This window comes from Pseudophryne corroboree, chromosome 4 (assembly GCF_028390025.1).
Source record: "Pseudophryne corroboree isolate aPseCor3 chromosome 4, aPseCor3.hap2, whole genome shotgun sequence".
Taxonomy (NCBI): Eukaryota; Metazoa; Chordata; class Amphibia; order Anura; family Myobatrachidae; genus Pseudophryne; species Pseudophryne corroboree.
The window spans coordinates 420943458-420969741 of NC_086447.1; the positions used below are offsets into that span (position 1 = coordinate 420943458).

General features: G+C 46.9%; 1 protein-coding gene across 3 annotated transcripts in view; it reads left to right on the top strand.

Moving 5' to 3' along the window:
- SENP6 (SUMO specific peptidase 6) overlaps positions 1-26284 on the top strand; it is a 343996-nt gene that overhangs the window by 26286 nt on the left and 291426 nt on the right. The gene's annotated exons all lie outside the window — the stretch shown is intronic.

Here is a 26284-nt window from a genome sequence, read left to right on the forward strand (position 1 = left end):
TGAAAGAAACACATGACAAACAACATATAAGTTGACCAATATTGGTAAAGGTAATGCTGTGCTGACAGAAGAAATGCTCAAAGGCGTTTTACTCCACTGTTTAAAGGACTTTATAAGAGCATTTACTGAAAGATGACAAAGTCTGTTCCACTGGTAGGTGTTTTCTTTACCTACTTTCCATAATTCAGACTAGAAAGTTTATAGTCAGTCCTTATAATAATAACCCCTTTGCAGATTCTTATAACCGTTGACCATGTAAATGACAGTAGCCTGTCTTACTGTTGGTGCGGTTTCGGGTATGGTGCTTTGTCCTGTAGCGAGGTACGGATTCTGGCTTCAAGATCAGGTGCTTCTCACCATTGGTGCTCTAGTGGGATCCATTTCCCATTGGTGCTATAGTGGGATCACTGAAGGTCTGACAGCAGACAGCCGCAGCGCCATGGCACAGATGCTAGCGGAGTTCGATTCAATCCGCAGTCTACTCATTTCGCCTGATCCAAGGCTTCTTCAGCATTGCAGAAAGCAACTTGCATATTGTGTGTGACTGAGTTTGTATACGGAACAGTATGAACTTGTATTGGAAAAAGGCTCCGGCGTTTGTATTTTAGCACTTCATGTACAGATTCAGAGACCCAGTTGCACACAAATATACAAGTGTCATGTATCAAACATGCCAAATTAATCCTCGTGCATCCTAGTCACATTGTGTTGTGACTAAGACAAATTTTTGGCAATTAAGACACCCGATGCTAGAAGATTCTCACGCCTGGCGTGCCAAGAAGCACTCTTTGGCGTGACTGCCGCAACAATTTGAGGACTAAGGGGCTAATTCAGTAAGGATAGCAAATTCTGCTAAGCAGCAGAATTTGCTAGCCTTTGGATCACATGCTGGGGACCTGCTTCATCGTCAAAATTATTGATCCCTCTTGCCAGCGCAGCATAGCTGCGGCCGCAGGAGACCCGGCACCATCTTAAACATCACAGGGGCTGCATGTGACGTCACGCAGCCACCGCGATCACGCCCCTGTTCGCGCCGCACCACCTACCGTTCGCATCACTCCGCCCCTGCAACGCTCCGTCTACTCCCCGGAAAAGGAGTGTTGCCTTGCCCCTCAACCGCCTCTGCCTGAATGACAGGCAGAGGCAATCGCATTTTCTTTGGCCCCTCGCAGAACGTGCGGGCACATGCACAGAACGGGCGCTGCGCATGGGCCGACCGCAAAAATTCTAGTTGGATCGCTATTTGCGATCCAACCTGAATTAGCCCCTTAATTGTATTCATATGTGTGTGTGTACATAAAGAAAATACATGTGAGTCATGTCTACAAAATACAGGTTGAGTATCCCTTATCCAAAATGCTTGGTACCGGAAGTATTTTGGATATCGGATTTTTCCGTATTTCTCTAACGTCCTAAGTGGATGCTGGGGACTCCGTAAGGACCATGGGGATTAGCGGCTCCGCAGGAGACTGGGCACAAAAGTAAAAGCTTTAGGACTACCTGGTGTGCACTGGCTCCTCCCCCTATGACCCTCCTCCAAGCCTCAGTTAGATTTTTGTGCCCGAACGAGAAGGGTGCACACTAGGTGGCTCTCCTGAGCTGCTTAGTGAAAAGTTTAGTTAGGTTTTTTATTTTCAGTGAGACCTGCTGGCAACAGGCTCACTGCACCGAGGGACTAAGGGGAGAAGAAGCGAACTCACCTGCGTGCAGAGTGGATTGGGCTTCTTAGGCTACTGGACATTAGCTCCAGAGGGACGATCACAGGCCCAGCCATGGATGGGTCCCAGAGCCGCGCCGCCGGCCCCCTTACAGAGCCAGAAGACTGAAGAGGTCCGGAAAATTGGCGGCAGAAGACGTCCTGTCTTCAATAAGGTAGCGCACAGCACCGCAGCTGTGTGCCATTGCTCTCAGCACACTTCACACTCCGGTCACTGAGGGTGCAGGGCGCTGGGGGGGGGCGCCCTGAGACGCAATATAAACACCTTAGATGGCTAAAAATACATCACATATAGCTCCTGGGCTATATGGATGCATTTAACCCCTGCCAGAATTCACAGAAAAACGGGAGATAGGCTCCGCCCCCTTCTCGGCGGCCTTATCTCCTCAGCACACTGGCGCCATTTTCCCTCACAGCTCCGTTGGAGGGAAGCTCCCTGGCTCTCCCCTGCAGTCACTACACTACAGAAAGGGTTAAAAAAGAGGGGGGGGGGCACTAATTAGGCGCAGTATTAAAGATACAGCAGCTATAAGGGGAAAAACACTTATATAAGGTTATCCCTGTATATATATAGCGCTCTGGTGTGTGCTGGCAAACTCTCCCTCTGTCTCCCCAAAGGGCTAGTGGGGTCCTGTCCTCTATCAGAGCATTCCCTGTGTGTGTGCTGTGTGTCGGTACGTTTGTGTCGACATGTATGAGGAGAAAAATGATGTGGAGACGTAGCAGATTGCCTGTAATAGTGATGTCACCCCCTAGGGGGTCGACACCTGAGTGGATGAACTGTTGGAAGGAATTACGTGACAGTGTCAGCTCTGTATAAAAGACAGTGGTTGACATGAGACAGCCGGCTACTCAGCTTGTGCCTGTCCAGACGTCTCATAGGCCGTCAGGGGCTCTAAAGCGCCCGTTACCTCAGATGGCAGATATAGACGCCGACACGGATACTGACTCCAGGGTCGACGGTGAAGAGACAAATGTGACTTCCAGTAGGGCCACACGTTACATGATGGAGGCAATGAAAAATGTTTTACACATTTCTGATAATACGAGTACCACCAAAAAGGGGTATTATTTTCGGTGAGGAAAAACTACCTGTAGTTTTCCTGAATCTGAGAAATTAAATGAGGTGTGTGATGATGCGTGGGTTTCCCCCGATAACAACTGATAATTTCTAAAATGTTATTGGCATTATATCCTTTCCCGCCAGAGGTTAGGGTGTGTTGGTAAACATCCCCTAGGGTGGATAAAGCGCTCACACGCTTGTAAGAACAAGGGCTCTACCCTCTCCTGAGATGGCCGCCCTTAAGGATCCTGCTGATAGAAAGCAGGAGGGTATCCTAAAATGTATTTACACACATACTGGTGTTATACTGCGACCAGCAATCGCCTCAGCCTGGATGTGCAGTGCTGGGTTGGTGTGGTCGGATTCCCTGACTGAAAATATTGATACCCTAGATAGGGACAGTATATTATTGCCTATAGAACATTTAAAAGATGCATTTCTATATATGCGTGATGCACAGCGGAATATTTGCCGACTGGCATCAAGTCTAAGTGCGTTGTCCATTTCTGCCAGTAGAGGGTTATGGACACGACAGTGGTCAGGTGATGCGGATTCCAAACGGCATTTGGAAGTATTGCCTTATTAAAGGGAGGAGTTATTTGGGGTCGGTCTTTCAGACCTGGTGGCCACGGCAACAGCTGGGAAATCCACGTTTGTACCCCAGGTCGCCTCTCAACATAAGAAGACGCCGTATTATCAGGCGCAGTCTTTTCGTGGGCAAGCGGGCAAAAGGTTCCTCATTTCTGCCCCGTGACAGAGGGAGAGGAAAAAGGCTGCAGAAATCAGCCAGTTCCCAGGAACAGAAGCCCTCTCCCGCCTCTGCCAAGCCCTCAGTATGACACTGGGGCTTTACAAGCAGAATCAGGCACGGTGGGGGCCCGTCTCAATGAATTTCAGCGCGCAGTGGGCTCACTCACAAGTGGACCCCTGGATCCTTCAAGGGATATCTCAGGGGTACAAATTGGAATTCGAGACGTCTCCCCCTCGCCGTTTCCTAAAGTCGGCTTTACCGATGTCTCCCTCTGACAGGGAGGCAGTTTTGGAAGCCATTCACAAGCTGTATTCCCAGCAGGTGATAATCAAGGTACCCCTCCTGCAACAGGGAACGGGGTATTATTCCACACTGTGGTGGTACCGAAGCCGGACGGCTCGGTGAGACCGATTCTAAATCTAAAATCTTGAACACTTACATACGGAGGTTCAAATTCAAGATTCAGTCACTCAGAGCAGTGATTGCGAACCTGGAAGAAGGGGACTACATGATGTCTCGGGACATCAAGGATGCTTACCTTCATGTCCCAATTTACCTTTCTCACCAAGGGTACCTCAGGTTTGTGGTACAGAACTGTCACTATCAGTTCAGACGCTGCCGTATGGATGGTCCACGGCACCCCGGGTCTTTACCAAGGTAATGGCCGAAATGATGATACTCCTTCGAAGGAAGGGAATTTTAGTTATCCCTTACTTGGACGATTCCCTGATAAGGGTAAGATCCAGGGAACAGTTGGAGGTCGGTGTAGCACTATCTCAGGTAGTGTTGCGGCAGCACGATTGGATTCTCAATATTCCAAAATCGCAGCTGATTCCGACGACTCGTCTTCTGTTCCTAGGGGATGATCCTGGACACAGTCCAGAAAAAGGTGTTTCTCCCGGAGGAGAAAGTCAAGGAGTTATCCGAGCTAGTCGGGAACCTCCTATAACCGAGCCAAGTCTCAGTACATCAATGAAAGGGTTCTGGGAAAAATGGTGGCTTCCTACGAAGCAATCCCATTCGGCAGATTCCACGCAAGAACTTTCCAGTGGGACCTGCTGGGCAAATGGTCCGGGTCGCATCTTCAGATGCATCAGCGGATAACCCTGTCACCAAGGACAAGGGTGTCTCTCCTGTGGTGGTTGCAGTGTGCTCATCTTCTAGAGGGCCGCAGATTCTGCATTCAGGACTGGGTCCTGGTGACCACGGATGCCAGCCTGCGAGGCTGGGGGGGCAGTCACACAGGGAAGGAATTTCCAGGGCTTATGGTCAAGCCTGGAGACATCACTTCACATAAATATCCTGAAGCTAAGGGCCATTTACAATGCTCTAAGCTTAGCAAGACCTCTGCTTCAAGGTCAGCCGGGGTTGATCCAGTCGGACAACATCACGGCAGTCACCCACGTAAACAGACAGGGTGGCACAAGAAGCAGGAGGGCAATGGCAGAAGCTGCAAGGATTCTTCGCTGGGCGGAAAATCATGTGATAGCACTGTCAGCAGTATTCATTCCGGGAGTGGACAACTGGGAAGCAGACTTCCTCAGAAGATACGACCTCCACCCGGGAGAGTGGGGACTTCACCCAGAAGTCTTCCACATGATTATAAACCGTTGGGAAAAACTCGACAGGTATTGCGCCAGGTCAAGGGACCCTCAGGCAATAGCTGTAGACGCTCTGGTAACACCATGGGTGTACCAGTCAGTGTATGTGTTCCCTCCTCTGCCATCTCATACCCAAGGTACTGAGAATTATAAGATGGAGAGGAGTAAGCACTGTATTAGTGGCTCCGGATTGGCCAAGAAGGACTTGGTATCCGGAACTTCAAGAGATGCTCACGGAGGATCCGTGGCCTCTACCTCTAAGAAGGGACCTGCTCCAGCAAGGACCCTGTCTGTTCCAAGACTTACCGCGACTGCGTTTGACGGCATGGCGGTTGAGCGCCGGATCCTGAAGGAAAAAGGCATTCCGGATGAAGTCATCCCTATCCTGATCAAAGCCAGGAAGGATGTAACTGAAAAACATTATCACCGCATTTGGCGAAAATATGTTGCGTGGTGCGAGGCCAGTAAGGCCCGACGGAGGAAATTCAAATGGGTCGATTACTACATTTCCTGCAAACAGGAGTGTCTATGGGCCTGAAATTGGGGTCCATTAAGGTTCAAATTTCGGCCCTGTCAATTTTCTTCCAAAAAGAAGTAGCTTCAGTCCCTGAAGTTCAGACGTTGTAAAAGGGGTACTGCATATACAGCCTCCTTTTGTGCCTCCAGTGGCACCTTGGGATCTCAATGTAGTTTTTTGGGTTCCAAAAGTCACATTGGTTTGAACCACTTAAATCTGTGGAGTTAAAATATCTCACATGGAAAGTGGTCATGCTGTTGGCCCTGGCCTGTGCCAGGCGCGCGTCAGAATTGGCGGCTTTATCCTGTAAAAGCCCTTATCTGATTTTCCATTCGGACAGGGCGGAATTGAGGACTCGTCCTCAGTTTCTCCCTAAGGTGGTTTCAGCGTTTCACCTGAACCAACCTATTGTGGTGCCTGCGGCTACTAGGGACTTGGAGGACTCCAAGTTGCTAGACGTTGTCAGGGCCCTGAAAATATGTTTCCAGGACGGCTGGAGTCAGAAAATCTGACTCGCTGTTATCCTGTATGCACCCAACAAGCTGGGTGCTCCTGCTTCTAAGCAGACTATTGCTCGCTGGATTTGTAGTACAATTCAGCTTGCACATTCTGTGGCAGGCCTGCCACAGCCAAAATCTGTAAATGCCCATTCCACAAGGAAGGTGGGCTCATCTTGGGCGGCTGCCCGAGTGGTCTCGGCTTTACAACTTTGCCGAGCAGCTACTTGGTCAGGGGCAAACACGTTTGCTAAATTCTACAAATTTAATTCCCTGGCTGAGGAGGACCTGGAGTTCTCTCATTCGGTGCTGCAGAGTCATCCGCACTCTCCCGCCCGTTTGGGAGCTTTGGTATAATCCCCATGGTCCTTACGGAGTCCCCAGCATCCACTTAGGACGTTAGAGAAAATAAGAATTTACTTACCGATAATTCTATTTCTCATAGTCCGTAGTGGATGCTGGGCGCCCATCCCAAGTGCGGATTGTCTGCAATACTTGTACATAGTTATTGTTACAAAAATCGGGTTATTATTGTTGTGAGCCATCTTTTCAGAGGCTCCTCTGTTATCATGCTGTTAACTGGGTTCAGATCACAGGTTGTACGGTGTGATTGGTGTGGCTGGTATGAGTCTTACCCGGGATTCAATATCCTTCCTTATTGTGTACGCTCGTCCGGGCACAGTATCCTAACTGAGGCTTGGAGGAGGGTCATAGGGGGAGGAGCCAGTGCACACCAGGTAGTCCTAAAGCTTTTACTTTTGTGCCCAGTCTCCTGCGGAGCCGCTATTCCCCATGGTCCTTACGGAGTCCCCAGCATCCACTACGGACTATGAGAAATAGAATTATCGGTAAGTAAATTCTTATTTTTGGAATAATTGCATACCTTAATGAGATATCATGGTGATGGGACCCAAGAAAAAGCACAGAATGCATTTATGTTTCATATACACTTTATACACACAGCCTGAAGGTAATTATAGGCAATATTTATTTTTCATCCACTAGGGGTCACTGGAGTACTCTTGGGATATGGACGGCTTCCACAGGAAGATGGCACTGAATAAATTAATTTTGAAACTACACCTCCCCTCCATAATCCTGAGTACCTCAGTGTTTTTTCTGTGCTCGGCATAGTTAGAAGGCTTGTGGAGATGTCCATATTTCATTGGAATTTTTTCTAAGTTTTTTCTTTTTTCAACCATTTACCACATCCCTTCCCCCTTCCAATAGGCGTGGGTCTGGGATAGTGAAGGCTGCTTTAGCAGCTGTGGGTGTCGGACCTCTCTAAAAAGAGCTCCCTCACTACCACGTGCAGGACTAAAACCTGCAGTAAAGGCTGGACGGAACTTACAGAGAAGGCCCGTCATAGCCCTCACCACAGGGTCCACGTATGTTGAACGGGGCGGTCAGCTCACGCTGCCGCCCCACTGTGTGGGATACTGTGTGTATGTGGCCGCCCGCCGCTGCCTTCAGCCGCCCGCTGCCGCTTCCAGCGCCGCTGCTTTGGCTGTCTCCCCCGCCGCTCTGAGCCGCGTCGGCCACATGGTTTTATGCATAGGCCGCTCCACGGCTCTATACAGCGCGCTCCCCGGCCCTCGATGCCGCTTGGGCTCCCTCTCCACCATAGCCGGCTCCGTGTATAGAGAACGGTACACTGAGCACGGGGGGGGCACACAAATGAGAGTCAAAAGGTAGGCTCCATAGCCTAGTGAGTAACTTTGCTGCCACAGTGATGTTCCCTGAACACGGAAATGTCAGGGTCACTGGATAAAAGCTCATGATTCAACTCTTATTGATAAAGGGAATACAGCAGCGCTGCATATGTATTACAATAGGCTATGAAGTCTTTGTTAAAACAGGATACACCACCGATTTTCCGGCAACCGATGATCCGGAACCTCTTTTAATCCGGACAATTTTGATTTGTCCGGATTAAAGGGGGTTAGAGACATCCTTTAATCCGGAACATTTTCTGCGCATGGGCGTAACACGCAATACGCGCAAGTGTCAGTGGGTACAGCTTCCACGGACACTGCAGGTGACACAGCAAGCAACAGTGGGGCTGTTATGGCGTCCAATGTCACAGCAAGTACCGCACATGGGCGGAAGACACAGCGCACACAAGTGTCAGTGAGTACAGCTTCGGAGGGCACTGCAGGTGACACAGCAAGCAACAGTGGGGCTGTTATGGCGTCCAAGGTCACAGCAAGTACCGCACATGGGCGGAAGACACAGCGCACACAAGTGTCAGTGAGTACAGCTTCTGAGGGCACTGCAGGTGACACAGCAAGCAACAGTGGGGCTGTTATGGCGTCCAATGTCACAGCAAGTACCGCACATGGGCGGAAGACACAGCGCACACAAGTGTCAGTGAGTACAGCTTCTGAGGGCACTGCAGGTGACAGCAAGCAACAGTGGGGCTGTTATGGCGTCCAAGGTCACAGCAAGTACCGCACATGGGCGGAAGACACAGCGCACACAAGTGTCAGTGAGTACAGCTTCTGAGGGCACTGCAGGTGACACAGCAAGCAAGAGTGGGGCTGTTATGGCGTCCGCAGACAGTTCAAGTGACAGTAGTGCTGCTATGCCTTCCAAGAACAGTGATGGTACAGGTATAAAGCGTAAACACAAGTCTATATCGGTGCAGGCAAAAGTTGAGATATTACGAAAACTGGACCGCGGTGTTTCAGTGAAGAAGCTGTGTGATACATACGGTCTCGGTTCCTCAACAGTGTATGACATAAAAAAACACAGGGAGAAAATATTACAGTTCTTTGCAGAAAGTCAATCTAAGAAGCAAATGAGCATTAGGAAAACTATGAAATCTGGTAAAAGCACTGAGCTTGATCGAGTGTTGTTGGAATGGTTTCGACAACGTCGGAGTGATGGTGTAGACTTGTCAGGCATCATGGTACAGGAACAAGCTAAGTTGTATCATAAAGCACTAAAACTTGACTATGAGTGTGATTACAGTGAAGGATGGCTGCATAGGTTTAAGACACGTCATGGAATTTCAATGCGTAAAGTGTGTGGTGAAAAACGGTCTGCAAACCATGAAGCAGCTGATGACTATGTGGATGAGTTTGCAAAGCTTGTGGCTGATGAAAACCTCTCCCCCCAGCAAGTTTATAATGCCGATGAAACTGCACTGTATTGGCGATGTACCCCTAGGAAAACTTTATCAATGGAGGATGAAGAAGCCCCCACAGGGTTTAAACAATCTAAGGACAGAGTTACTGTCCTAGGTTGCTCCAATGCTGCCGGAACTCACCGATGCAAGCCACTAGTGATCGGAAAAAGTAAATGCCCTAGGGCTTTAAAAGGTGTTAAAGTGTATCCTGTAATTTATCGTGCAAATAAAAATGGATGGATTACCACCGAGTTAATGCTAGAGTGGTTTGAAAAGTATTTTGTGGCAGAAGCCAGAGCACACTGCACATCTGTAGGCCTATCAGAGGACTGCAAAATCCTTCTTATTCTGGACAACTGTTCAGCTCACCCTAGAGCTGAACTGCTGCACAAGAATAACGTGTTTACAGCATACTTACCACCAAACTGTACATCTCTTATCCAACCACAAGATCAAGGAATATTGCGCTCTATGAAGGCCAAGTATCGTACACTTTTCATGAAACGCATGCTAGATGTGGTGAATTCAGGCAAGCCTATTGAGTCGTTTATCAAAGACTTTAACATGAAAGATGTACTTTGGTTTGTTGCTAGTGCCTGGGAGAATGTAAATTCGTTAACACTAAAGAATGGTTGGCATAAGTTGTGGCCTGCCATGGTGTTTGAAAATGCACCTGATGAAGATCCCAGTATTGCCTTCACAGGATTTCGTGTAGCAAATGATGATGAATGTGTTCTTGAGTTACTTGAATATGCAAAAACTTGTACTGCAACTGCTGCCAACAACCTATCAAGTAGGCTGAACGAAGGAAATCTGGCAGAGTGGATGGAGGTTGACGTTGAAACACCTGTTGTGCGTCACTGTACTGACTCTGAAATTATAGATATGGTTTTGAATCCTGCAAAAATCACTGAAAGTGACGATGGTGACAGTGAAGACGAAAATGTTATTGAAATCCCCACTGGTATTGACAAGCTGATTGAGATGATAAGTGAGCTAATCAAAGGACTAGAACAACAGTACTTTGTGACAGAACAAGAGCTAATGCATTTTCACTTGATGAAAGAAAAACTGTACAGGGAAAGGTCAAAACTTATGAAACAACCTCGCCTTGATGTCATGTTTAAGAAGCTATGCAAGAATGTGCCTAAGAGCAGTACCTGTTCTCTAGCATCTCCAATTCCTCCAAGTTCTAGATCAGGTCCCTGTTCCCCAGACATCCCATGTGCAACTGTCCCACCTGAAATACTTCTTCAAGACCACGCTGATGATTAGGTTGTAGTGGGAGTTGGACTGTGGAAGGTTTAGAGTTGGGCTGTGGAAGGTATAGGGTAGGTTGTTGGGCTGTGGAAGTTATAGGGTAGGTTGTAATAGGAGTTGGGCTGTGGAAGGTTTAGAGTTGGGCTGTGGAAGGTATAGGGTAGGTTGTTGGGCTGTGGAAGTTATAGGGTAGGTTGTTGGGCTGTGGAAGTTATAGGGTAGGTTGTAATAGGAGTTGGGCTGTGGAAGGTTTAGAGTTGGGCTGTGGAAGGTTTAGAGTTGGGCTGTGGAAGGTTTAGAGTTGGGCTGTGGAAGGTTTAGAGTTGGGCTGTGGAAGGTTTAGAGTTGGGCTGTGGAAGGTTTAGAGTTGGGCTGTGGAAGGTATAGGGTAGGTTGTTGGGCTGTGGAAGGTATAGGGTAGGTTGTTGGGCTGTGGAAGTTATAGGGTAGGTTGTAATAGGAGTTGGGCTGCGGAAGGTTTAGAGTTGGGCTGCGGAAGGTTTAGAGTTGGGCTGCGGAAGGTTTAGAGTTGGGCTGCGGAAGGTTTAGAGTTGGGCTGCGGAAGGTTTAGAGTTGGGCTGCGGAAGGTTTAGAGTTGGGCTGTGGAAGGTTTAGAGTTGGGCTGTGGAAGGTTTAGAGTTGGGCTGTGGAAGGTATAGGGTAGGTTGTTGGGCTGTGGAAGTTATAGGGTAGGTTGTAATAGGAGTTGGGCTGTGGAAGGTTTAGAGTTGGGCTGTGGAAGGTTTAGAGTTGGGCTGTGGAAGGTATAGGGTAGGTTGTTGGGCTGTGGAAGTTATAGGGTAGGTTGTAATAGGAGTTGGGCTGTGGAAGGTTTAGAGTTGGGCTGTGGAAGGTTTAGAGTTGGGCTGTGGAAGGTTTAGAGTTGGGCTGTGGAAGGTATAGGGTAGGTTGTTGGGCTGTGGAAGTTATAGGGTAGGTTGTAATAGGAGTTGGGCTGTGGAAGGTTTAGAGTTGGGCTGTGGAAGATTTAGAGTTGGGCTGTGGAAGGTATAGGGTAGGTTGTTGGGCTGTGGAAGGTTTAGAGTTGGGCTGTGGAAGGTATAGGGTAGGTTGTAGTGGGAGTTGGGCTGTGGGAGGGTAAGAGTTAGTGTCATTTTGCATGAGGTTTAGTACTTTCCTTGTAGTTACTGTTTCACTTACTGTTAATGGTTGTTCAAAACGAACCTGATACCTGTTTTGCTTATAAACAGTTTTGCATACACTACTGTGTTTATTCATTCATTAATATTATACTGTAGCATATATTTGACTATTTATTGCTTTAGAAATGTTCTGAAGGTGCAAAATTAGTTTCCACCGTTAATCCGGCAAAATCGATAATCCGGCACGGCACTGGAACCGAGGATGCCGGAAAATCGGTGGTGTACCTGTATATGTGCAGGTTTGAGTGCAACATAAGATGTTTATTAAATCTGCCTACATAATTATAAGTCGGCACTTTGTGTTATACTGTGAGCATGGGGACATATTAACCATGCTTCTTGTTGTTTTTCCTGTTGTATTTCCAGAATTTCCTGTGTTACATCTCTCCTCCATTGAATGCGCAGGGGTGTTAAGGGGAATTTGGGATCAGGCATATTGCTGGCGTGCACTGCACTTGGCCAGATATATATTTATAGAGACACCTTAGTGCTATTTACTGAGTCGCGCAAGTTGTCTGTCTGCATGAGTAAGACACCAGCAATTACTAATAAGCAGTTTCCCTGCCATGTCTAAAACATGGATATACACTTTCTCTTACTATTATTTATAATGATATTATCCTAAAGACTGCAAATCTGAATCATGACCGTGGCAGCCAAATACTGGCTTTGTTCACTGTTGTAAGTAAGATATGTTATAACAATTGGTCAGCACATGGTGCTTATAAAACAGTATCTGTGGAGCACTGCAAGCATTGTGAGTTCAGGTCTCACCTGCAGCAGCTTTGCTTATTGTTTTTACAGGTGGCTCTGTAGCCAAGTGGTTAGGCTTCCCGGCCACAGTGAACATTGTGATTGCATGGACACTGGTTCAGATCCTGGTTTAACAGGTGTTAAAAAAAACCAAAACAAAAAAAACCAAAACAAAACATGGTAGGACACCATTTTTTAACGTTACTTCCTGGTTCTTTCCCAGAGGTTGCTGCCCTACAACACTTAGCCTCTGGAGGAGCGGGGTGTTGTTAGGAGTTTAATTTATTAATTGTTTTTGTACAGCATGACTCTACAGGAAGATTCACTATTGCTGGTAACCACATGCACGGTAATGCAGGTTTATACACACGTTACTTCCGTGGTGTACTTACTGGTTGGGGTACATGATCACTAAGTCTAATGCATAGTCAAACAAGCAGCTTCGCTGCAAAGTCGGTCACACAGTGTCGGACAAATACGAATCTGGGCCAGTGGCGCAATGTATAACGCATCTGACTACGGATAACAAGATTGTAGGTTCGTCTCCTACCTGGCTCGTTTAAGTTGCCGTGATCGTATAGTGGTTAGTACTCTACGTAAAAACTGCACAGACAGACCCTTACCGGTCCTCTTTGGGGGGAATGCGGGGGCATGTACTGCCTGAAAAATAAAAAAAAAATAAAAAATATATATACATTTTTTTTTTTACTATTTCAGTTAGATTGTGGCGGTCAATTTGCCGCCAGCCCTCATAGCACCAGGCCAGTACGTCAGTTTCTCAGCGAAGGCTGAACAATTTTCAATGAGAGACAATTGCAATTATTGGGCGTTTAACTACCTATCGGAGTGTACCCTACACAGCAGTAGGGCTGTTGCTTCGCCCTGCTTTGGTAAGGGTTTGAGGTAACAAGGCTGTAGTGGCAGGACACTCCAGTTCAGGTTTGCCCTAAATAAAGACCACCTTACACTTCTTGCTGCCTACAGCTTCTTTGGACGTTGGCAGTTGGTTCTTGCGTTTTCAGCTCCGCTAGTGGCGCATAACGTCCACTTTGGCTACGTTCCTAACAGGCGGAGTCGGATTCCAAACGAGATAGATCGCAGACCAAGTGGGGCGGAAAATCTGATTTCCTACCATTGTCTACGCGAATTCCTGAATGATTCCGTCTCAACGACTTCAATTCCTAGGTATGATTCTCGATACGGTGAATCAAAGAATTTACCTACCCAAACAGAAAGTACAGGTCATTCGTCATCTGGTACAATTAGTGCTCAAGCCACGCACAGTCTCTGTTCATTTGTGCATTCGCCTATTAGACACAATGGTGGCGGCTTTCGAAGCGCTTCAGTTCGGAAGACTTCACTCACGTCCTTTTCAATTGGATGTGCTCGCACAGTGGTCGGGCTCGCATCTGCAGATTTACCGCAGGGTGAGGTTGTCTCCAAGGGCCAGAGTGTCTCTACTCTGGTGGCTCAAGGTACAGAATCTAACCGCAGGGAAACGGTTCGGCGCCTGGAATTGGATAATTCTCATGGCGGACGCGAGTCTCAGAGGTTGGGGAGCTGTAGTTCAAAATTATCAGCTCCAGGGTCTCTGGGCGGATCACGAAAGATTGCTGTCTATAAATGTCCTGGAACTCCGGGCAATTTTACAATGCGTTACGACAAGCAGTGCACAGGCTGCAGGCTCAGGCTGTTCAGGTGCAGTCAGACAATGTGATGGCGGTCGCATATATCAACAAACAAGGAGGAACGAAATGCCGTATGGAAATGCGGGAAGTAGTTTGAATCCTCTATATTGGGCCGAATATCACCAAATGATATTGTCGGCAGTAGTCATTCCGGGAGTGGACAACTGGGAGGCGGATTATCTCAGCCATCGGAATTTTCATCCAGGAGAATGGGCATTAAATCCAGAAGTGTTTCACATGCTGGTCCAAAAGTGGAGTTACCCGCAGGTGGACCTGATGGCATCTCGCCACAATCATCAAACGCCCCAGGTCGTGTCCAGAACGAGAGATCCAAAGGCAGTGGCGGTGGATGCTCTCACAATCACGTGGCCATACAGTCTCGTGTATCTGTTTCCACCGTTTCCGCTGCTCCCTCTGTGGCTAAAACGGATCAAAGGAGAGTCCGTCACAGTTATACTAGTGGCGCTTCTTTGGCCTCGGAGAGCTTGGTTCTCGGATCTCCGCGGTCTACTCGCAGTCTGTCTTTGGCCGCTCCCACTACGTTCGGAACCTGTTACAGCATGGTCCGTTCCTTTACCCCGATTTAGCGCGGCTGCGTTTGACGGGGTGTCTGTTGAGACAGCCCTCTTAAGAAGAGAGGGCATTCCAGAATCGGTTATACCAACCATGTTACGAGCTAGGAAGCCTGTTACGGCAGCTCATTATTACAGAATTTGGCGTGCCTATGTAGGTTGGTGTGAAGCTCGGAAGTTTCCGACATCATCTTTTAAGTTATCCCGTCTTTTGTTATTTCTACAGATGGAGTTAGATGGAGGTCTGAGTTTATCCACACTAAAAGTGCAGATATCGGTGTTGTCAATTTATTTTCATAGTAGATTGGCCCTATTGCCGTCGGTTCACACCTTTTATGCAGGGTGTCCTCAGAGTTCAGCCTCCATTCACTCCACCTACTGCGCCATGGGACTTGAATCTGGTTTTTAGATTTCTTACAGTCTTTTTATTTTGAACCCTTACAACAAGTGGATATTAAATTTCTCACTTGGGAAAACAATTTTTATTTTAGCCTTAGCGTCAGCAAGGCGTGTTTCAGATTTGGGTGCTTTGTCGTGCAAGTCACCGTATTTAGTGTTTCATGATGACAGAGCGGAACTTCGGACGAATTCCGCTTTTCTACCAAAGGTAGTGTCATCTTTTCACATCAATCAACCAATAGTAGTTCCTGTGTTAACAGGAGACTCTGGTAGGTTGGATGTGGTACGCGCATTACGCATTTATGTATCCCGAACGTCGACAGTTCGTAAGACGGATACGTTGTTTGCTCTCTATGATGCTGCCAAGATGGGTTGGCCAGCTTCTAGGCAGACCTTATCCAGTTGGATTAAACTGACCATACGTCAGGCTTACCTTCATGCTAGGTTACAGCCGCCTACATCAGTAACAGCTCATTCCACACGTGCTGTGGGAACGTCATGGGCAGCGAGTCGTGGAGCTTCTACGACACAGCTTTGCCGGGCGGCTACATGGTCTTCAGTGCACATGTTTGTGCGCTTCTACAAGTTTGATACGTTTGCGGCATCAGCATCTAGCTTTGGCCGCCTAGTGTTACAATTTCCAAACAGCTCTCCCGCCCACGGGGGAAACTTTGGTACGTCCCAAGAGTACTCCAGTGACCCCTAGTGGATGAAAAAGAAAATAGGATTTTGGTACTTACCAGGTAAATCCTTTTCTTTGAATCCATAGGGGGCACTGGACGCCCACTCAGAGCAGTTTACCTGGTTTGGGGTAGGTTCAGTAGATCTTATGGTAACACATTTTCACCGACTGGTTCAGATTAACAAGTTCTAATCGGTTATGGTGTCAACTGTTTAGTTGTCAGTAATGTTGTGTCAACTTTATTGTTGTCCGTTATGTTATATGTAATTCTCCATTGTCAACCTCTCTATCGCTCCTGTTCGGCTCAGTAAAAAACACTGAGGTACTCGGGGATATGGAGGGGAGGTGTAGTTTCAAAATTAATTTATTCAGTGCCTTCTTCCTGTGGAAGCCGTCCATATCCCAAGAGTACTCCAGTGCCCCCTATGGATTCAAAGAAAAGGATTTACTTGGTAAGTACCAAAATCCTATTTTTTTATTAACTTTGTGCATTAAACAAAGTGTGTGTACATTCACATAATTCATTTATGTTTCATATACACCTTATACACACAGCCTGAAGGTCATTTAATACAATATCTTTAATAACTTTGTGTATTAAACAAAGTTTGAGTACATTGAGCCATCAGAAAACAAAGGTTTCACTATTTCACTCTCACTCAAAAAAGTCCGTATTTCGGAATATTTGGATATGGGATACTCAACCTGTACCTTTAATTTCCAGCTGTTTAGAGCTGGAGTCCTTTGATACCAAACAGTGATGTTACATAATTTTTACCCAAGGACCAACTGGATCTTCTCAGCTTATGTGATTCTGGCTGCACAGCACTTGGGCGTGAGCATGGATCTGGCCATGTATAAACATGTTAATAAGGGTTTTCTAGTCGAGCAAGTTTATGTTTGTATTATAGACACGATTGTCATTTTGATGAATTGGGTAAGATTTGCTTTTGGCACCCTATTGGTTAAATGATTATATCGCCTTTTTTTCCAATCATAGAGATTGTGTTAGAATACATGATATATCAGTGATTTGTTTATTTATTTTTTTTCAAGATAGTGGCACCCTGGAGGTGATAATTTTAGCGTATTCTCTTTAAAGTCCTTTATGGAGGGAAACTGGAGCACTTAGTTTTTCAAAAACGTATTTCCATCTGTACAGTATGTGACTATTGTAGTGCAATGCGCTGCCAAGGAATACCTAGGTATAGCAATTCTCGCTGAGTTCAAAAACATAGGATACTATCCCAAATATAAGTGTTAGTCAGTGGTTCCCAAACCTTTTTGAATCACGGCGCCCTAGAGAATCAGAATTTTTTTCACGGCACCCCTAAGCCGATAGTTTCTTATTGAGAGATTTAGAAAGAAATATTAAATTAAGTGAATTGTGTTTATATGTTATCTTGGGGTCAGTTGTGTGGTGAGGTACAGGATTTTCTTCTATTTGTCCACATAGTTTATGATTAGAAGCCACCAGCACTGATTTTGCCTGTTACACTGACCATAAATAATTTAAATTGGTCCTGGACCATCAACCCAGGGCACCCCTGCAAGTGTCCCGATGCACCCCAGGGTGCCACTGCACACAGTTTAAAAAAACCACTAGCTTAAGTGATTCCAAAACTCTTATACTATAATATGATGCATTTGTTTTCAAATGACTGATGATGCATAGAAAACATAATTTTCATATTTTTCATCTGGTTAGTATGTGTGGTTATATTTTCTTGCTGTAGTATTTAGCCAAGAAAATTTGCCTCTAATATTGTTTATGTAATGATTGATTGTTAGGTTTTTTTTTTTTATCTATTGTTTTTTGTCACTGCCACTGTTCTCTTTCCTGCTTTCAGAATATCTTTATTGGTAAATCACCCATATTTTACATATGTCATCCTTGCATTAAAATTGTAAGGGATAAATTTACTAAGGTGGGAGTTTTTTTTTTTTTAGAACTGGTGATGTTGCCCATAGCAACCAATCAGATTCTATCTATTATCTTCTAGAAGCAGCTGGATAAATGTTAAGTAGAATCTGGTTGCTATGGGCAACATCACCAACTTAGTAAATTTACCCCTAAGAGAAGCGTTGATAGTGAGCATTAGGCAAATGGAAGTGTTTGATGGCTGTGGGTCTAAATTCAATATAATTTATGTCAAACCTTACAGTTAGAGCATTGAGAGCTGTTTAGGCAAGTGCGATAACACTTTAAAAATGTACATTAGAATGCCTTCAAAAAAATGTTGTAGTTCGAACCCAAATTAAAGTAAAAATCCATCGAAGGCATTCACTATTCGGAATGTATTATCCCTGTAACTGAATCTTATAATATCTTTTTGCCAACTGATACTAATATAGAGATTGGCATATTGATTTTTTCATTTTTAGTTTTACTGCTGTACTTGTAAAATAGAATCTCTTCTTTGGGGTCCATGGTCTCCACAGGGTTAACCTTGGGTATGATCTGGTTGGAGACCAAGACTGGCACGTACAATAAAGCTTTGTGGGGCTCTCAAGAATCCGCAAAGACCATTATATTGTGAGATTCTAGCGATGTAATGGAAACATTCACTGACTATGAGATTTAGATTTTAAAAACGCAAACGTGATCATTTAATTTATATAAGGAAAGAGCTATCCGGCATAGGTTGGACAAAGATGACGAGAAGAGGCACCTTGGAGGTTCATTGTATAGGTTATATGCTCGATACAGCATATGATGCGCGTGTCGTATCCTGCATTGCACATCGGACCTACATGCAGGTCCGACGTGCGATATTGCTTACGAGGGCCATGCTGCCGAGTGCATACGCCCAGTGTGTATGCACCTTAAAAAGGATTTAAATCCCCCAAACTGATATTTCTTACTTGCTATAGCCACCATTAAGATTTTATTTAAAAGCTGACACATATGAAATCTTCAAGAACAATCTGACTAATACCAAAATAGAAGAATAGCCTATTGAGATTACCGTAAACCAGAGGTTCCCAAACTCTGTCCTCAAGGCACCCTAACGGCCCAGGCTATAAGGATAACCATACTTGGGCACAGGTGAGTGACTTAGTACTTCAGTCAATTGGATGTAGCCAACTGTGCTCAGCAATGGATATCCTTAGAATCTGGACTGTTAGGATGCTTTGAGGACCAAGTTTGGGAACCACTGTCGCAAACCAAACCATCCCTTCTTAAATGTAGTATTCTAAAAACCAAGTTTGTCTGACTCATTTGTTAATTAAAAATTCAAAGACATTATAAATAGGGGATTTTGACATGACAAAACACCAAAATGCTCCTATCAACTTAACAAATTTTGAGAGAAATTTAATGTAGGACCATTTTCATAGAATACCGCTTGAATAACCACAAAAATGGCTATAGTGACATCACACACTCTCTACATAGAAGTCGACCACCAAAAATTGTCCATTTCTGAAATTTCATTACTTTCAAACATTATTCCTTGCCCAAACACCCCATTTATGTGACGTCATGGCCTGATATACAAAGTCAGTCTAACACAAGGTTTCCTGGAAAGAAGAAATAAAGGGGGAAAAAAAAGCACAACTTCTGTTGGTGGTCTTCAGGTGACTGGTCTATAGTTTTGGTCCTTCACTAATAGTTTCAACATCTTTATAAATTCTAGACCATTCTGGATAGAGGATTGGACAGTGAACGCTTGCTCTATGGACCAGTTTACATGGGAAGGATTAAGATTTATCTGTTGATTGTAATTTAGCTTGGTTTCTGGAATCTGGTAATCTACAAGTGGTCTTTTAAATTATGTTGCACTGTGCTAAAATTGAGGAGACTGGTTTTGGCTATCTTCAATGCTGTAGTGTCACTTAGGCTGGGTACACACTTGACAGATATGTCGGTAGACCTGCCGACTGAGTGGGCGATCAAGTTAAGTGTACACACTTACTGATCGTCCATTCGATATGTCTGTCGCTGTCATACAATGGGGGGCCTTAGAATTTACAGATCATTCAAAGGAGATTACAGTTTTGTCTTGTGCAGTTTACTTCATCCTCGTCCTTGGGGCAATTCAATTGTTATGCATGAAATTAGATCTCTGGCTAACTGCCTATGAGCTATTTAATAACATCCTCCATCTATCCCCAGTGCTACACTTATCACAGATTTCTCTGACGTCCTAGTGGATGCTGGGGACTCCGTCAGGACCATGGGGAATAGCGGCTCCGCAGGAGACAGGGCACAAAAGTAAAAGCTTTAGGATCAGGTAGTGTGCACTGGCTCCTCCCCCTATGACCCTCCTCCAAGCCTCAGTTAGATTTTTGTGCCCGGCCGAGAAGGGTGCAATCTAGGTGGCTCTCCTAAAGAGCTGCTTAGAGTAAAAGTTTTGTTAGGTTTTTTATTTTCAGTGAGTCCTGCTGGCAACAGGCTCACTGCATCGAGGGACTTAGGGGAGAGAAGTGAACTCACCTGCGTGCAGGATGGATTGGCTTCTTAGGCTACTGGACACCGTTAGCTCCACAGGGAGTCGGAACACAGGTCTCACCCTGGGGTTCGTCCCGGAGCCGCGCCGCCGACCCCCTTGCAGATGCCGAAAAGTGAAGAGGTCCAGAAACCGGCGGCAGAAGACTTTTCAGTCTTCATAAGGTAGCGCACAGCACTGCAGCTGTGCGCCATTGTTGTCAGCACACTTCATAGCAGCGGTCACTGAGGGTGCAGGGCGCTGGGGGGGGCGCCCTGGGCAGCAATGATAGTACCTTATTCTGGCTAAAAATACATCACATATAGCCCCTGGGGGCTATATGGATGTATTTAACCCCTGCCAGGTCTCAGAAAAACGGGAGAAGAAGCCCGCCGAAAAGGGGGCGGGGCCTATTCTCCTCAGCACACAGCGCCATTTTCCCTCACAGAAATGCTGGTGGGAAGGCTCCCAGGCTCTCCCCTGCACTGCACTACAGAAACAGGGTTAAAACAGAGAGGGGGGGCACTTATCTGGCGATATGACTATATATATTAAAATGCTATAAGGGGAAAAACACTTATATAAAGGTTGTCCCTGTATAATTATAGCGTTTTTGGTGTGTGCTGGCAAACTCTCCCTCTGTCTCCCCAAAGGGCTAGTGGGGTCCTGTCCTCTATCAGAGCATTCCCTGTGTGTGTGCTGTGTGTCGGTACGTGTGTGTCGACATGTATGAGGACGATGTTGGTGAGGAGGCGGAGCAATTGCCTGTAATGGTGATGTCACTCTCTAGGGAGTCGACACCGGAATGGATGGCTTATTTAAGGAATTACGTGATAATGTCAACACGCTGCAAGGTCGGTTGACGACATGAGACGGCCGGCAAACCAATTAGTACCTGTCCAGGCGTCTCAAACACCGTCAGGGGCGTTAAAACGTCCTTTTACCTCAGTCGGTCGACACAGACACAGACACGGACACTGACTCCAGTGTCGAAGGTGAAAAAAAAAAACCCAAAAAAAACAAACGTATTTTCCTTTAGGGCCACACGTTACTTGTTAAGGGCAATGAAGGAGGTGTTACATATTTCTGATACTACAAGTACCACAAAAAAGGGTATTATGTGGAGTGTGAAAAAACTACCTGTAGTTTTTCCTGAATCAGATAAATTAAATGAAGTGTGTGATGATGCGTGGGTTTCCCCCGATAGAAAATTATTGGCGGTATACCCTTTCCCGCCAGAAGTTAGGGCGCGTTGGGAAACACCCCTTAGGGTGGATAAGGCGCTCACACGCTTATCAAAACAAGTGGCGGTACCGTCTCCAGATAGGGCCGCCCTCAAGGAGCCAGCTGATTGGAGGCTGGAAAATATCCTAAAAAGTATATACACACATACTGGTGTTATACTGCGACCAGCGATCGCCTCAGCCTGGATGTGCAGCGCTGGGGTGGCTTGGTCGGATTCCCTGACTAAAAATATTGATACCCTTGACAGGGACAGTATTTTATTGACTATAGAGCATTTAAAGGATGCATTTCTATATATGCGAGATGCACAGAGGGATATTTGCACTCTGGCATCAAGAGTAAGTGCGATGTCCATATCTGCCAAAAGTTGTTTATGGACACGACAGTGGTCAGGTGATGCAGATTCCAAACGGCACATGGAAGTATTGCCGTATAAAGGAGAAAAAGACAACGTCTTTTCAGCCTCAGTCCTTTCGTCCCCATAAGGGCAAGCGGGCAAAAGGCCAGTCATATCTGCCATGGGATAGAGGAAAGGGAAGAAGACTGCAGCAGGCAGCCCATTCCCAGAAACAGAAGCCCTCCACCGCTTCTGCCAAGTCCTCAGCATGACGCTGGGGCCGTACAAGCGGACTCAGGTGCGGTGGGGGGGGGTCGTCTCAAGAGTTTCAGCACGCAGTGGGCTCACTCGCAAGTGGACCCCTGGATCCTACAAGTAGTATCCCAGGGGTACAGATTGGAAATTCGAGACGTCTCCCCCTCGCAGGTTCCTGAAGTCTGCTTTACCAACGTCTCCCTCCGACAGGGAGGCAGTAGTGGAAACAATTCACAAGCTGTATTCCCAGCAGGTGATAATCAAAGTACCCCTCCTACAACAAGGAAAGGGGTATTATTCCACACTATATTGTGGTACTGAAGCCAGACGGCTCGGTGAGACCTATTCTAAATCTGAAATATTTGAACACTTACATACAAAGGTTCAAATCAAGATGGAGTCACTCAGAGCAGTGATAGCGAACCAGGAAGAAGGGGACTATATGGTGTCCCGGGACATCAGGGATGCTTATATCCATGTCCCAATTTGCCCTTCTCACCAAGGGTACCTCAGGTTCGTGGTACAGAACTGTCACTATCAGTTTCAGACGCTGCCGGTTGGATTGTCCACGGCACCCCGGGTCCTTACCAAGGTAATGGCCGAAATGATGATTCTTCTTCAAAGAAAATGGACGATCTCCTGATAGGGGCAAGGTCCAGAGAACAGTTGGAGGTCGGAGTAGCACTATCTCAAGTAGTTCTACGACAGCACGGGTGGATTCTAAATATTCCAAAACCGCAGCTGTTTCCGACGACACGTCTGCTGTTCCTAGGGATGATTCTGGACACAGTCCAGAAAAGGGTGTTTCTCCCGGAGAAGAAAGCCAGGGAGTTATCCGAGCTAGTCAGGAACCTCCTAAAACCAGGAAAAGTGTCAGTGCATCATTGCACAACGGTCCTGGGAAAAATGGTGGCTTCTTACGAAGCGATTCCATTCGGTAGATTTCACGCAAGAACTTTTCAGTGGGATCTGCTGGAAAAATGGTCCGGATCGCATCTTCAGATGCATCAGCGGATAACCCTGTCTCCAAGGACAAGGGTGTTTCTTCTGCGGTGGCTGCAGAGTGCTCATCTACTAAAGGGCCGCAGACTCGGCATTCAGGACTGGGTCCTGGTGACCACGGATGCCAGCCTGAGAGGCTGGGGAGCAGTCACACAGGAAAAAAAAATTTCCAGGGAGTGTGATCAAGTCTGGAGACTTCTCTCCACATAAATATACTGGAGCTAAGGGCAATTTACAATGTTCTAAGCTTAGCAAGACCTCTGCTTCAAGGTCAGCCGGTATTGATCCAGTGGGACAACATCACGGCAGTCGCCCACGTAAACAGACAGGGCGGCACAAGAAGCAGGAGGGCAATGGCAGAAACTGCAAGGATTCTTCGCTGGGCGAAAAATCATGTGATAGCACTGTCAGCAGTGTTCATTCCGGGAGTGGACAACTGGGAAGCAGACTTCCTCAGCAGGCACGACCTCCACCCGGGAGAGTGGGGACTTCATCGGGAAGTATTCCACATGATTGTGAACCGTTGGGAAAGACCAAAGGTGGACATGATGGCGTCCCGCCTGAACAAAAAACTGGACAGGTATTGCGCCAGGTCAAGAGACCCTCAAGCAATATCTGTGGACATTCTGGTAACACCGTGGGTGTACCAGTCGGTGTATGTGTTCCCTCCTCTGCCTCTCATAACCAAGGTACTGAGAATTATAAGACGTAGAGGAGTAAGAACTATACTCGTGGCTCCGGATTGGCCAAGAAGGACGTGGCACCCGGAACTTCAAGAAATGCTCACAGAGGACTCATGGCCTCTGCCGCTAAGAAGGGACTTGCTTCAGCAAGTACCAGGTCTGTTCCAAGACTTACCGCGGCTGCGTTTGACGGCATGGCGGTGGAACGCCAGATCCTAAGGGAAAAAGGCATTCCGGAAGAGGTCATTCCTACCCTGGTCAAAGCCAGGAAGGAGGTGACCGCAAAACATTATCACCACATGTGGCGAAAATATGTTGCGTGGTGTGAAGCCAGGAAGGCCCCACGAAGAAATTTCAACTCGGTCGATTCCTGCATTTCCTGCAAACAGGAGTGTCTATGGGCCTCAAATTGGGGTCCATTAAGGTTCAAATTTCGGCCCTGTAAATTTTCTTCCAGAAAGAATTGGCTTCAGTTCCTGAAGTCCAGAAGTTTGTCAAGGGAGTATTGCATATACAACCCCCTTTTTGTGCCTCCAGTGGCACTGTGGGATCTCAACGTAGTTCTGGGATTCCTCAAATCACATTTTAAACCGCTCAAATCTGTTGATTTGAAATATCTCACATGGAAAGTGACCATGCTGTTGGCCCTGGCCTCGGCCAGGCGAGTGTCAGAATTGGCGGCTTTGTCTCACAAAAGCCATATCTGATTGTCCATTCGGACAGGGCAGAACTGCGGACTCGTCCCCAGTTTCTTCCTAAGGTGGTGTCAGCGTTTCACCTGAACCAGCTTATTGTGGTACCTGCGGCTACTAGGGACTTGGAGGACTCCAAGTTGCTAGATGTTGTCAGGGCCCTGAAAATATAGGTTTCCAGGACGGCTGGAGTCAGGAAAACTGACTCGCTGTTATCCTGTATGCACCCAACAAACTGGGTGCTCTTGCTTCTAAGCAGACGATTGCTCGTTGGATTTGTAGCACATTTCAACTTGCACATTCTGTGGCAGGCCTGCCACAGCCTAAATCTGTCAAGGCCCATTCCACAAGGAAGGTGGGCTCATCCTGGGCGGCTGCCCGAGGGGTCTCGGCATTACAACTCTGCCGAGCAGCTACGTGGTCGGGGGAGAACACGTTTGTAAAATTCTACAAATTTGATACCCTGGCTAAAGAGGACCTGGAGTTCTCTCATTCGGTGCTGCAGAGTCATCCGCACTCTCCCGCCCGTTTGGGAGCTTTGGTATAATCCCCATGGTCCTGACGGAGTCCCCAGCATCCACTAGGACGTCAGAGAAAATAAGATTTTACTTACCGATAAATCTATTTCTCGTAGTCCGTAGTGGATGCTGGGCGCCCATCCCAAGTGCGGATTGTCTGCAATACTTGTACATAGTTATTGTTACAAAAATCGGGTTATTATTGTTGTGAGCCATCTTTTCAGAGGCTCCGCTGTTATCATGCTGTTAACTGGGTTCAGATCACAGGTTGTACAGTGTGATTGGTGTGGCTGGTAGGAGTCTTACCCAGGATTCAAAATCCTTCCTTATTGTGTACGCTCGTCCGGGCACAGTATCCTAACTGAGGCTTGGAGGAGGGTCATAGGGGGAGGAGCCAGTACACACCACCTAGTGGTCAAACTTTTAAATTTTGTGCCCTGTCTCCTGCGGAGCCGCTATTCCCCATGGTCCTGACGGAGTCCCCAGCATCCACTACGGACTACGAGAAATAGATTTATCGGTAAGTAAAATCTTATTTTCTCTGACGTCCTAGTGGATGCTGGGACTCCGTCAGGACCATGGGGAATAGCGGCTCCGCAGGAGACAGGGCACAAAATTTAAAAGTTTGACCACTAGGTGGTGTGTACTGGCTCCTCCCCCTATGACCCTCCTCCAAGCCTCAGTTAGGTTTTTGTGCCCGTCCGAGCAGGGTGCAATCTAGGTGGCTCTCCTAAAGAGCTGCTTAGAAAAAGTTTGTTAGGTTTTTTATTTTCAGTGAGTCCTGCTGGCAACAGGCTCACTGCAACGAGGGACTTAGGGGAGAAGAAGTGAACTCACCTGCGTGCAGGATGGATTTGCTTCTTAGGCTACTGGACACTAGCTCCAGAGGGACGATCACAGGTACAGCCTGGATGGGTCACCGGAGCCGCGCCGCCGACCCCCTTGCAGATGCCGAATAGAGAAGAGGTCCAGAAACCGGCGGCAGAAGACGTCTCAGTCTTCATGAGGTAGCGCACAGCACTGCAGCTGTGCGCCATTGCTCTCCGCACACTTCACACCAGCGGTCACTGAGGGTGCAGGGCGCTGGGGGGGGCGCCCTGGGCAGCAATGTAATATACCTATTCTGGCTAAAATATATCACATATAGCCCCTGGGGCTATATGGATGTATTTGACCCCTGCCAGGTTCCAAAAAAACCGGGAGAAGAAGCCCGCCGAAAAGGGGGCGGGGCCTATTCTCCTCAGCACACAGCGCCATTTTCCTGCCCAGCTCCGCTGCGAGGAAGGCTCCCAGGACTCTCCCCTGCACTGCACTACAGGGTAAAAA